Raw genomic sequence first — 12,359 nt, 5'->3', positions numbered from 1 at the left:
ATTTCTTGTTGGTGACTTGCAATTAAATACTGATTATGAAAACATTTAATCTAAATGTGATACTTCATCATTTTTAATGCATTATCTCTCATTGCCACAACTTCAAAAGTGACTAGTGTGACAGAACCTCTGAAATTAATTCACATTATTTCATTCAATATGTTCTGACGGGCATAAATCTCGCAGGGATGGGTCCCATTTAAAGCTCGACAGTGCACAAAGTAAGATCAGAAATGGAAATGTTTACTCAAGTGTCGAAAAGAAAGAACCAAATTGTTAAAGCTAATTTATTGAAGATGAATCTAGAGAGCTCAAAAACCATAACGACATTTACTACCACTAGTGTTTGCCAAATGATTTCTGTCAGACACATAAGAGGGTTGTGGGGCCTCAATTACAGCAGAATATTACAGTTGGTCCTAAGATTGAGACCAATGGCATATCACGCGGCAGGAATGAAATTAACTTCTCTACATAAAAGGTTTCAGATGCTCTGAACTGAGCATAATCATCACATCGTAGCTTGTGGGAAAATTCTGTAAGGATTCAAAGTGTGTCTGCTTTCAAATGGATCTGACAGCTTTAGAAAAGGTATGTTTTCTCCATTAGCGTTTGTCCATTTCTCATAATCTGACAGAGTTATCAGTAACTGCATGGTTGTAAAGAACAAGACTTTTTTTCTGTCTCTCTCTCTCCCTCCCTCCTTGTGATTTTCTTCTGATGTGCCCTTTTATGTTTCCTTTACAGAAGAATCAACACAAAATGTATAGGAACCATAATGAAGACAGAACCTGTGCTTTAAACTATCATCAATTCTTTTATGTAATTTTATACTATATTTTCTGTTAAATGGTTACTTTATCAGACAAAGATGTAAATAAAAACAGCAACTACTGGTAAAGGATGGCACTTTATGAGCAATTCCTGCAACTTCAAGGTGTTGATATTGTTTACACATGTACAATGTGAGAAACAAAAATCATGCATCCAAAGTAGCTTAAGAATTAATTTCTTGCTCTAGTTTGTAAAAGCAGAAAAAATCCTGATTCAAAAGAAAATAATGGGCTCCCTGACCCAGAAATTCAAATGGTATCTATGAAATAAAAACTGAGTCAATACCCTCACTTTGTCAAATGCGACTAGTCTTGAGACACTCCTTGAGAAAACTCACATTAGAAAAAAAATGTATCAATTTAAAACCCATATTTCATCAAATTCAGTTTTGAAGTAAGCTTTCAGAAATAGATAAGAGCTTCAAAATTATCCAAATTGCTACTTGTCCTGCTAACCATAATTTGTGCAGTTTATAAACAAGAGTAACTTGTCCTTATCCATACAACATGATACTGGACAAGATCTTGATGAATGGGAAAGTCAATTTTTAAGCTCCATACATGTACCTACTTGCCAGAGCCAATATAAACACAAGCCCTGTCCCTTTTTTTCCAAGTCAAGGGGAGTATTTTCTAACAGATTGCCCATCAATTCACAGGCTGTTTCTAGGAAGCAGTGAATCACAAATCTCAATTCACCTACAGGATGGCAACATTCCACTGTGATCCTGTAATAACGGAGATTTAATTGATAAACCTTGTGTATTTGGACTGTGTGAAGAACCATTTGCTTTCAGGCCAGTAATGCTGTGCCAGATCTTCACAATACTAATCTCCATGTGACCTGACTTGACAAACTCATTTCAAGTCACATTAAATCAAAATGGTTGTCCTTACATTAGGCCCATGTAATTTATTCATTTGTCTTTCTCCCTATGGAACACAACACATTGACCATAATCTCAAGGTACCATACATGCTCACTAACAAGTCCATTTGCAAACTGCATGCAGGCAGACTGGGTCTATATTGTATGCAGTTGGACTGGACTTAAGTATATGTTACTTTCCACAAAAGGAGAATTTACCATTGGGACTTTATATTCATGTGTTTCAGCAACCATAAAGCCCAAGAAAACACTCATACACTAGAAATTTTTTCAACTTTACAGTATGGAAACAATTTCACTGAGCTTGCTCTCGGGGAATCATCTCATTGCAAAAGTTGATGGAAGTGAGAGCATATTGTATTTTATTTCTGTGTTCTACAAAAGTAAACATGCATGCAATAATGGTTTCACCACCCATTTATCATCTTTAGACCTCCTTCCATACATGTTTAAATGGACGTGACCAGATCAAGAAGAATAATGTGATTGGTACATTTCTCTGAACCTTCAGCATCCTAAGGGACCCATTATATGCCTGCCATGTGGTTAATAGTCCTTTATATATAGCTTAAATCGGTTGCAAAAATTATTTTTCTTATTCTAGTTACAGTGACCATGACCTTTTAACCCCTAAATCATGAAGTTTCTTCCTTTATTCGATGTGCAAACCATCCACAAAATTTGGAAACTGTTGATGGTGGACACAAAAAAAACCATGTTCTTCTGTTAGACAGCTTTGATTGTAACAGAATTCATTTTTTCCTACAAGTGCAAGCCATCCACAAATTGTAGCAGCTACTGAAAACTCAGTTATTGTGCAGAAACCATTTTTCTTCTGGTCAGTTACCTTGACTTTTTAGATTTTATTAAAACCAGAAATCAACAGGGTTGTTCCTTAACCCATGTGCAAGTCATCTACAAGGATCAGTAACTGTAAACTGTGGAGGACCCACAATATTGTGCCAAAACCATTTTTCTTATATTAGTAAAGAGTGACCTTGACATATGAGCTTTTGACCACAAAACTGATGAAGTTTTTCCTTAAACCAATAGCAAACCATTTTGGTACACTCCAAAACTTGCTGACAAGTCAAATCCTACTGCAAACTGCACAGACCCAGATCTGCAATCACATAATGCGCCGGCAGATCTAGGTCTGTGCAGTTTGATAGGCGTAATAATTAGAACAACACAGACCTGGAACTGCAGGTGCATTATTCTATGGGAGATCAGGAACTTGGTTGTTTGCAGTTTGACTTGGCTTATAAGTGAGTATATCTGGTAAGTGTAGATGGTGGGCTAATGAAGTTATTGTGCAGAAACTAAATTGGATGAACAGACAAAAGAATGGATAAAATGTCTGACAAAAAAAACATAATCCAAAAGTAATTGATCCAGACCTTGTAAAATCACCCAGAAGATATTTCAAGACCCAACTCCCCAAAGCAACTTCTGCTGTTTGGATTCCAAATTAAATAATGTCTGCCACAGATCTTATTTCTACATTATCTACTGAGCTATCATTCGTTTAATGTGTATAGGTTTCAAGTTTATTTCATTTAAAAAAAACTGCATGACTACAACCTGAATTAAAGGGCTGAAAGGATTTTTCCTCCAGTTTATCCAACATACATGTATAATTAATTAAACAGTCCAATCGCATTATTACATTAGTTTTATGGACGAATATTGTCTAACAGGACAAAACAACGAACATGTAATCATCATTAAAAAAAAGGAATTTCCCTTACAACTGTCAGGTTATTTCCCATGACTGATGACAAGGATACATGTATGATTAACTTGGGAGTGGAAATCTCTTGAAGCTTTGTAAAGGACATAATTATGCCCCTTCTGGTCTTTGATACATTATAGAGAAGGGGATCAGTTACTGAGCATATATTTAATTTCTTACCTGCCGCTTCCACGCAGATTGAAAACAAGCCATTCTATTACTATTAATGAGTTTTTTCTGCTTTAATATAGGAGTGCAATTTGAAAACCAGACAGAAATCTTATATGTCACCTAATCAGAATTTCATCTGAGGGTATTCCAAATACCAATACAGATTACATTTCTCTGTAGTACTGATATGAATACCTGATATTACCATCATCATTTTTTATCCAAGGCAATATTGTATAGATTGGAAGTTTCATTACTGACATTTTATCATCTGATCTTGATGTTTCAAGGCAAGTTTAGAGCTAAAAAGTACAATATTCTGACCAAATGTTGTTGTTACATTGCCAATTTGTACATCTTAAAGAATAAATTGTTTCTAAAGATCCAAAATTGTCTGGTAACTTTCCAAAACTCTTGCCAGAGAACTTGAAAACTCCATAGTAAATCTCCAACATTTTCTACATTCAAATGTTGAATTGCATGTTTGAAAGAATCTCATCTCACTAGTACTTTCATTGGCAAATAAAACCAAAACTATAAGAAAAAACATGTTTTTATATTCACTCAGGGCTGAAAACAGAGAAATGACTTGTCATTTTGATTAAATGTAAGGATGTTCCAAGTCAATTTCATTTGTATATAGCCAACACTAAATGTATTACCATATATATTCACTTATAAGAGTAGTCCAACTGCAAAAATCACAAACCCAGATCTACCACTGCATAATGCAATGGCAGATCTGGGTTTATGCAGTTTGTTAGGAGTAATCAGTAGAGTAAACAACATAGACCCTAACCTACAGGCACATTATTATATGGCAGATCAGGATCTTTGTTGTTTGCAATCTGACCAAACTTATAAGCAAGTATATACAGCAGTTGCTTTTCATCCTCTAAACCAGTGGTCTCAAACTCGAACCACCCTGAGGGCCACATGAGGGCATTTTGGATGGCCCAAGACCCGCACCACCTTTATTGTTACTCATGACATCTTGTGACGCCAATCATTTTGCGAGCCACAGGATATGGCTTGGCAGGCTGCATGTTTGAGACTCCTGTTCAAAACAATCTTGTGGGCTCAGGATGTACTAACACAGCCTCCTGCATGTAAGAGACAACAACAGGATGAAGCCACAGTGGCTCAGTAGTCAGCATGCTGAACTTTCACACAAAAATATGGGGTTTGAATCCTACCATCTGATCAGAACTGGTGTATCCTTGGGCAAGGCACTTTACTCTAAATGCTTCTTTGTTTTGCTTCACCTCAAAAAAATACAACCAGGCCAAAACCCATCATTCTCAAAAATTCAATGGATAAACCCATTACTGATGCATGAATACAATGCTGATGAGGAAGACCAATATAAATAATCAAAGAATGTAAAGTTGTGCCTCCCCCTTCCACCAGTGGCCTAGTGGTTAGAGTGTCCGCCTTGGATGTGGGAGGTCATGGGCTCCGGCCGAGTCATACCAAAGATTTATCAAAATGGTACCAACAGCTACCTCACTAGATGCTCAGCATCAAGAGGTTAGTGTTAGGACTGGTCGGCCTGGTGTCAGGATGTGACTGGGTACTACATGTCTGTGGCATGATGCCCCGGTGCTAGATATCACTATAAACTGCCACAATGCAGACATTGTAGCGATATGACGGAAAAATTGTTAAAGCTAGATTAAAAATTCAAATCACACACACTCTAAAAATTCAAATCACACACACTCCACCATTTAAATTCTGAACAATTGAAAATGTAAAACTTGCATCACTGGAAATCACAATTAACTGTACAAAAAGGTCTCAGCATGCACGGTTTTTATCCATGTGATGTAGTCTCATCACTTCAACAAGTTACATCAAGATAAAAAACTTAAGTAACAAATGCATCTGTACATCCACCCATCCATCATTCATGCTTTCATTTTATAAAGCTTACATCCAAAACTAAATCTCAAATTCGTGACATTTGTTGCAGCCAAGACACAAAGCGAGATGGTTTCAACTGGTATGACGTGTGTAGTATATAGTCACTTACTAGTAGATGACATATGTAATATATAGTCGCTTACAAGTAGAGTCCAAGTACAAACTGAACAGATCCAGAGCCGCAATCATATAATGCACCGGTAGATCTGGGTCTGTGCAGTTTGACAGGAGTAATCAGCAGAACAAACAACACAGACCCTGATCTGCAGCCTCAATATGGTATGGCAAATCAGGATCTTTGTTGTTTGCAGTTTGACTCAACTTATAAACGGACAGATACTGTATGAAGTATTTACTTGACATCTACTTTTTCAAAGATGCTTGCCTCCTGTCAACTCTATTTGTACTACTCTTTCTGTTTTTCCACACATTTCACTCCTTATGTATTTTATTTTCTATAAAAAATGGCTAGGTCATGAAAGCTTTATACTTTTTTACAAATCCCAACCATATGGAGTCCAATTACTTGGTGTATGGTCACAATGCAGACGGTATTATATGACTTTAATATCCAATAATAAAAGCCTCAATTATACTGGAGATGTAATCAGCCTTGTATTGTATGTTATCTCCACACATTTTAATTTTCTCCTGAAAATTACTCCGCATGTATCTGGAAAATAAGGCAGCAATAGAAATGGGGATTCAATACTGCCATGACATGCAGACTCAATTACACACACAATACACCAACCAGTACTGGCAGCTGATAAGCTTATTCTCCTTCACAGACCAACACAGGAAATTACAGAAGCTCGGATGGGAGAGTGGAAGACTTGTACTCCAAGGGCTGTGGGTTTGATTCCTGTCCAAGTCAGCTGCTCTGATTGACTTTTGGAATGGCACATAACTTCTGTTTCCTCAGCCAATTAAGTGTTGACACTGCCTTTTAAAACCAACCAACCAACCAACCAACTCACAACATACAGCAATGCTGAGTGAGGAAAACAGGAATTCCAAGTTGCTACCATACAAAACATGTTCATTTTTTTCCAGCAAGTTTATGGAACTTAAATGCATATTAGCAGTCAGAGACAGGAAAAAAAGATTGTGGTTTCTTTCACTTATCAAGAACCTATTCCTAAATGACTGTTCCATGTGGTAGCTACAATCTGCATGTACTGTGGGATGTTCTTACCTATAACAAAAACATTTTATCACCAATACCAAATGAAACATGTTTCATTGGTGATTTTTTTCAGTTCACCTCCACCCCCGCAAATGCAGACCAAGATGAAATTGTGAAACAAGGGCAAACTTTGGCAAGGAAATGCCTTTACTCAGGAACTATTAAGACCAAGTGTAAAATAAGATCAAGCAATATGTTCCTCATAGAAGTGGACAAGTAATTACTATTCACTGTGGATTTAATTTGGTGCTAAATGTGGATTTCAACTAACAAGATCCATTCCAAGTGGATATATGGATTCTATTATGAATTAAACTATCTGGAAGACTCTATCATGGATTATCCTATACGGAAGATTCCATTACGGATTATCCTATCCGGAAGATTCTATTATGGATCATACTAATCCAGCACCTTTGGAGGTAAGACATACTACTTTTCTTTAAACATCAATTACTGAAACAGTACTTTGATTAATTAAATTAATAAATTAAATTACATAATCTTTAATAATAATCATATCATGCCAATGTGGATTATTCTTCCTGGCAAGACCAATTTCTTCGATATTATAATTGTCATCATTAAAAATATATAACTGATATATAATTCTATACCTTTCCTTCTGACATTAACTTACCCTTCCTTTAAAGCATTCAAGGTGCAAATATCAAAGGACATTTGAATGCAGTGAAATTTACCCCCGATAGATGCTTCTGTAATCTAGCTGTCCAGACTGGCCAATTAATATGGTTTCAAAAAAATTGCCATTATAATACCAATCAATTCTCTGTATATTGGCCAACTCCTCAGAATGTATAAATTATTCTTCCCTACCTTGACTACCACAAGTACTTGCCTGCAAGTCGGATCAAACCGCACATAACACAGACCGTGATCTGCCAATGCATTATGTGATGGCGAATCAGAGTCTATACAGTCTGCAGTTAGATCCGAGTTATACACAAATATATATGGTAATGCAGGAAAGTTTTACTTTAGTTTAACAGAAATTAACTGGATTCAATAGGACCTGCATTTTGCAGCAATTAGTTCAGGACTGGTTTATATTGGTGATGTTTTTGTATCGAGAGATTTGGACCATGATTGGTTTTGGTTTTGTTGGGCAGTGGCACAACAACACAAGCAGGTTATGTAGCACAGAGGGAATTGTAATTAAGTGCTTCACCCAATGACACACACTAGTAGCCAACCCAGGCTTTTTTTTATGTCAGGATTCAAAGCCTAACCCTTTTGTATACAAGTTCTGCACATTCATCACAGAACCAGCCTATGTGGCTCCAGCTACATTAGCCACCTATCATGGCATGTAAAATCACTCCTATTCTACAAGGAGACAAGATGGCTCAGTTGTTAGCATGCTGGACTCATGACCGAAATTGTCCGGGTTTCTACTATTCGACTAGCCTGGATCAGCTAATGTGGTGTGTTCTTGGGCAAGGGACCTTACTCCAATTGCCTCTGCACTATATAACCTATTTATATTGCTATGGCATAAAACACCAAACCAAATCAAACCTACTCTACATTGTCAGGGGGTGGGGTGTTGAACACAACAATCTGCATATAGTAATAATAATGTTACACCGGTGTAGAAATAGCTCCTTACACTGCTGGGGATCAGTTTTAATCATTTCTTTAATTAACATCCCAATGATAAAAAGGTGAAGCCTTGAATCTATTATGTTTATTTCTTAGCTTTACAAATGTGTGAATTGGACTTACAAATAATGATACAACTATCAATACCTAACACCCTGATGTAAAAAAAATGACTATTTGACCTGCCCTAGGAACATCTGGCACTTGGACCAAGTTGAAGAAATTAATTTCACTAAAGAGCCATGATGGCTCAGGGATACGCATGCTCGACCGTCAAATAAATGGGTCCAGGGCTTGAACCCTACCACTGAATCAGGCCAGATCAAGCTACTGCTGTACACAGATAGGCAATGCACTTTACTCCAGTTGCCTTGGCACTAAATAACCCAAGAATCTGGCTGTCCTGTAAACCATACTCAACCAAACCAAACTAGACCAAAATGCTTTCCTAATAATTGTGCAAAACTTATTCAATGATACATGTTTTTAATCCAACATAATTTCAAATCAAGGTAGTGGGGTCGCAAAGCCAAGAAAAAGCATGTTTGTTGGTAAGGAAGACTATCAATAAAACTGATATCTGTTTGAAAAGCTATCATTTTTCCTCTATAACTATTCATTACCAACCACCCACTATTCACAACAAAGACACTCAGATAAGCTAATAAGGCTGAAGTGAATATTCTGGCCCATTTCACAGGAAACCCGATAAAGCAGCTCATATTCTTTCAGCCATTTGAAGCACTTTTGTTTGCAGTGCTGTCACCCAGAAATTTTATTGGTGGGTATATCATTATATTAGACCTTTTTTATATTTATAAAAAAAGGCATTCTGAATGCTTTAAACAATTTTAAACATCTGCCATTAGAAATAATGCTAAGCAATAAGTTCCTTGGAATCACAAGAATATTTTCAAGATGGCAAGCCAAGAACTTCTTAAGAAAGTCCTATAAGTAACACAGCTGTGTACAAGACAGTCAGTCTAGAATCCATTTTGACTAAAAGAGCTATGTACAAGAATCAGCCTGCCTGGAGTCCATTTGGACTAAAAGAGCTGTGTACAGAGTCAGCCTGGAATCCATTTTGACTAATGGAGCTATGTACAAGGTTGTCAGTCTGGTGTCCATTTTGACTGAAGGAGCTGTGTACAAGACAGTCAGCCAAGAGTCCATTTTGACTAAAAGAGCTGTGTACAAGTGTCAGCCTGGAGTCCATTTTGACTAAGAGAGCTGAGTACATGAGTCAGCCTGGAGTCCATTTTGACTAATGGAGCTGTGTACAAGGCTGTCAGTCTGGTGTCCATTTTGAATGAAGGAGCTGTGTATACAGCAGTCAGTCTGGAGTCCATTTCGACTAAAAGAGCTGTGTACAAGAGTCAGCCTGAGTCCATTTTGACTAAAGGAGCTGTGTACAAGGCTGTCAGTCTGGTGTCCATTTTGAATGTAGGAGCTGTGTATACAGCAGTCAGTCTGGAGTCCATTTTGACTAAAACACCTGTGTACAAGAGTCAGCCTAGAGTCCATTTTGACTAATGGAACTGTGTACAAGTGTCAGCATTGAGTCCATTTTGACTAATGGAGCTGTGTATAAGGCAGGCAGTCAGTCTGGAGTCCTCTTTGACTGAAGGAGCTGTGCATGAGGCAGAGTCAATTTTGACTAACGCATGTTTATCAGACTGTTAAAGACATCACAAAATGTGCAATTTCCAACTGCTAACAGCATCATTCTTCATCTCAATCTGTTTCACATTCCAATATAGCCTTGTCCATAGAGTGTTAAATCACCTGAAAAATACTCCTTACAAGGAAACTGGATGAGATCATTTGACAGTTGTTTTGTGATATGAACTTGTGTCTAAATCGCTTGTATCTGAGCTTTCTAAAGTGACAGTCCTTGCCCCAGGATCAGTTCCTGGTCATGGGCTCTCTGTATTCCACACTTTTGTTTTCAATACTCAGTTGTGCAGAAAACATGAACCAGTTCTTCAATGTTCAAATCGTACATATAACTACGTCAAGACGTGCATCTTGCTAGAGTCTACTTAATGGGGAAAATTCTCATCAAGATGCAAGGTGTATGATATTGATTGTGAAAAATGTGTTAAACAATCATGAACTAAAAATCTAGAAAGGATATATCAAGTTATCATATGCAGTTTGCTCGAGTGATTTTACCAAATGTCATGGAGTAGGTTTAATGTTAACCAGATTATTGATGTAGATGAAATCTTTTCTCTAACAGGACATTTTTGGTGTGCATTTGTAGGGTTGCATCCCTTGTTTTTTTTTAAACATACAAAGATTTATCTCCCATGAACTAATATAAAATTCTAATTCATATGTAAGCTTGATGAAGTTATCTCCCTTGTATGACACCACAAGAACACTTGAAGGTCAAAAGCTCAAGAAAGGTATTTTCACGATCTCTGCTTAAAATGAATCATTTAAGGCTACAACAGCTTGATAGGGCTGAAACGATTACCAAATCTTCCTAATCAATTAATTTGGGGCCCTGGTGGCAGTGTTCCAGGATGAACACCTTTATAGATCATTGACATCTCACCTCTCTCTGCATAGGTTTGAGTCTTGGGCTCAGCCATCATGCGTATTTGAGAAAGCTTGCTAGTAGCTTCATGTGAGTAGGTGATTCTTCCTGGTCTTTTTCCTAGTTTAATCTTCCCCCACCAAATATACTAGCCACCATGTATAGTCTATCATTCATGTGCTGAAAAAATGGCATTAAACCCACACCAACCAATCAACCATCCATGCAAATATAATCTACACTGAAAACGTCATTGATGTTAATAAACTTTTATTTCAGGTATCATCAAATCAATCAGCTTTTCTTCATCTATTATGGTATTTATTGACCACAAAGCCTAAAATATGAACTAGGTCATTTAAATCTACTTAGGGATCTCAAGGCCGAGTGGTCTAAAGCGCTCACCATTACAGATTATTGCCATCTCACCCGTCTGCACAAGTTCAAGTCTTGGGTTTGGCCAATGTGGGTATGTGAGAAAGCTTGCCAGTAGCTTCTTGTGGGTCGGTGGTACTTCTCAGGGTTTTCTCAGGTTCTTCCTCCAACACTTATACTGGCTGCCATGTATAGCCTATCTTGTGCTGAAAAATGGCATTAAACCTACAACGACAACAACAACTTAGGGATCTCATGTAAATTTTGTGAGGAATCAGATTCAAAATTAATTGAATGTTTGTGGCATTTTCTCCATTTATTTACCTTCAAATTCGTTATGACAGTAAATCTTCCATTAGTGCTGCAGAAAAGACTACATACACACAAAGAAGGTGAATTTTTTTGGACTATCTGTTCATTTAAATTAAAGACATGAAGCTAATAAAAAATAAAATTAAATTTGGACACACTGATTGTAGGCCTCTGGAATTAGACATGTCCAACAGGAATAACTTTTTAACCAACTATAAAATGCCCAAATCTGACACGGGGAGTTTCTGTGAAGCCATATGAAACATATACACACAGGTATTAGCAACCAGTAACGGATACGATGCCCCTTGTTTTAGGTCTGAAATGGTCTTGAGGCATTTGCAGCTATTAGGGTTTGGTACCAAGGAACTATACCTCTGCCTGAACCAAGTCTGGGAGTAGACCATTCGGTTTCATTTACATAGATTCTGAACAAGTCAATTTCAAAATGGCAAAGGAAAGGAAAAGTGAAAGAATAAAGATTAAAACTATATGCACAGTTAGAACAGCAAACTTTACTGAAACTGAAAGTTCCCTGAGCTTGAACGGTTGTCCCAAGTTATATCAATAGGTCTATGTACATCTCATGCGATATCTGCCATCTGCATTGCCGGCTTTAAAATATAGAACAAATGTCATTAGCTGTGTAATGAAAAAAACTTTAATAAAGGTCAAAATGTTAAATATGTCAACTTTCCGATGTAAGATGATTGTGTTTTGGGGGGATATATAATGTTATGTTGGGTCGACTAGAATTGCTC

At 37.1% G+C, this 12,359-nt stretch overlaps 1 protein-coding gene and 1 long non-coding RNA gene across 25 annotated transcripts in view; one reads left to right on the top strand and one right to left on the bottom strand.

The window, feature by feature from the left end:
* The window catches only part of LOC149807575 (single-stranded DNA-binding protein 2-like), a 202,057-nt gene that overhangs the window by 103,873 nt on the left and 85,825 nt on the right, over positions 1 to 12,359 (bottom strand). The gene's annotated exons all lie outside the window — the stretch shown is intronic.
* The window catches only part of LOC149807576 (uncharacterized), a 62,082-nt gene that overhangs the window by 38,148 nt on the left and 11,575 nt on the right, over positions 1 to 12,359 (top strand). For 5 of the 8 annotated variants that reach the window (XR_016422966.1, XR_016422965.1, XR_016422967.1 and 2 more), the window contains one exon: positions 6,346 to 7,165. This is a non-coding gene — a long non-coding RNA (uncharacterized LOC149807576). Of the gene's footprint in view, positions 1 to 180; positions 592 to 6,345; positions 7,166 to 12,359 lie in introns of those variants that run through there. The other 3 variants (XR_016422964.1, XR_016422970.1, XR_016422972.1) reach the window with 3 other exon arrangements.

The sequence above is a fragment of the Sinohyriopsis cumingii genome, chromosome 1 (assembly GCF_028554795.1).
Source record: "Sinohyriopsis cumingii isolate HCF-2022 chromosome 1, ASM2855479v2, whole genome shotgun sequence".
In the NCBI taxonomy this organism is placed as follows: domain Eukaryota; kingdom Metazoa; phylum Mollusca; class Bivalvia; order Unionida; family Unionidae; genus Sinohyriopsis; species Sinohyriopsis cumingii.
Note: the sequence above shows the minus strand (reverse complement) of the source record. Positions and strands in the feature narration are given on the sequence as shown.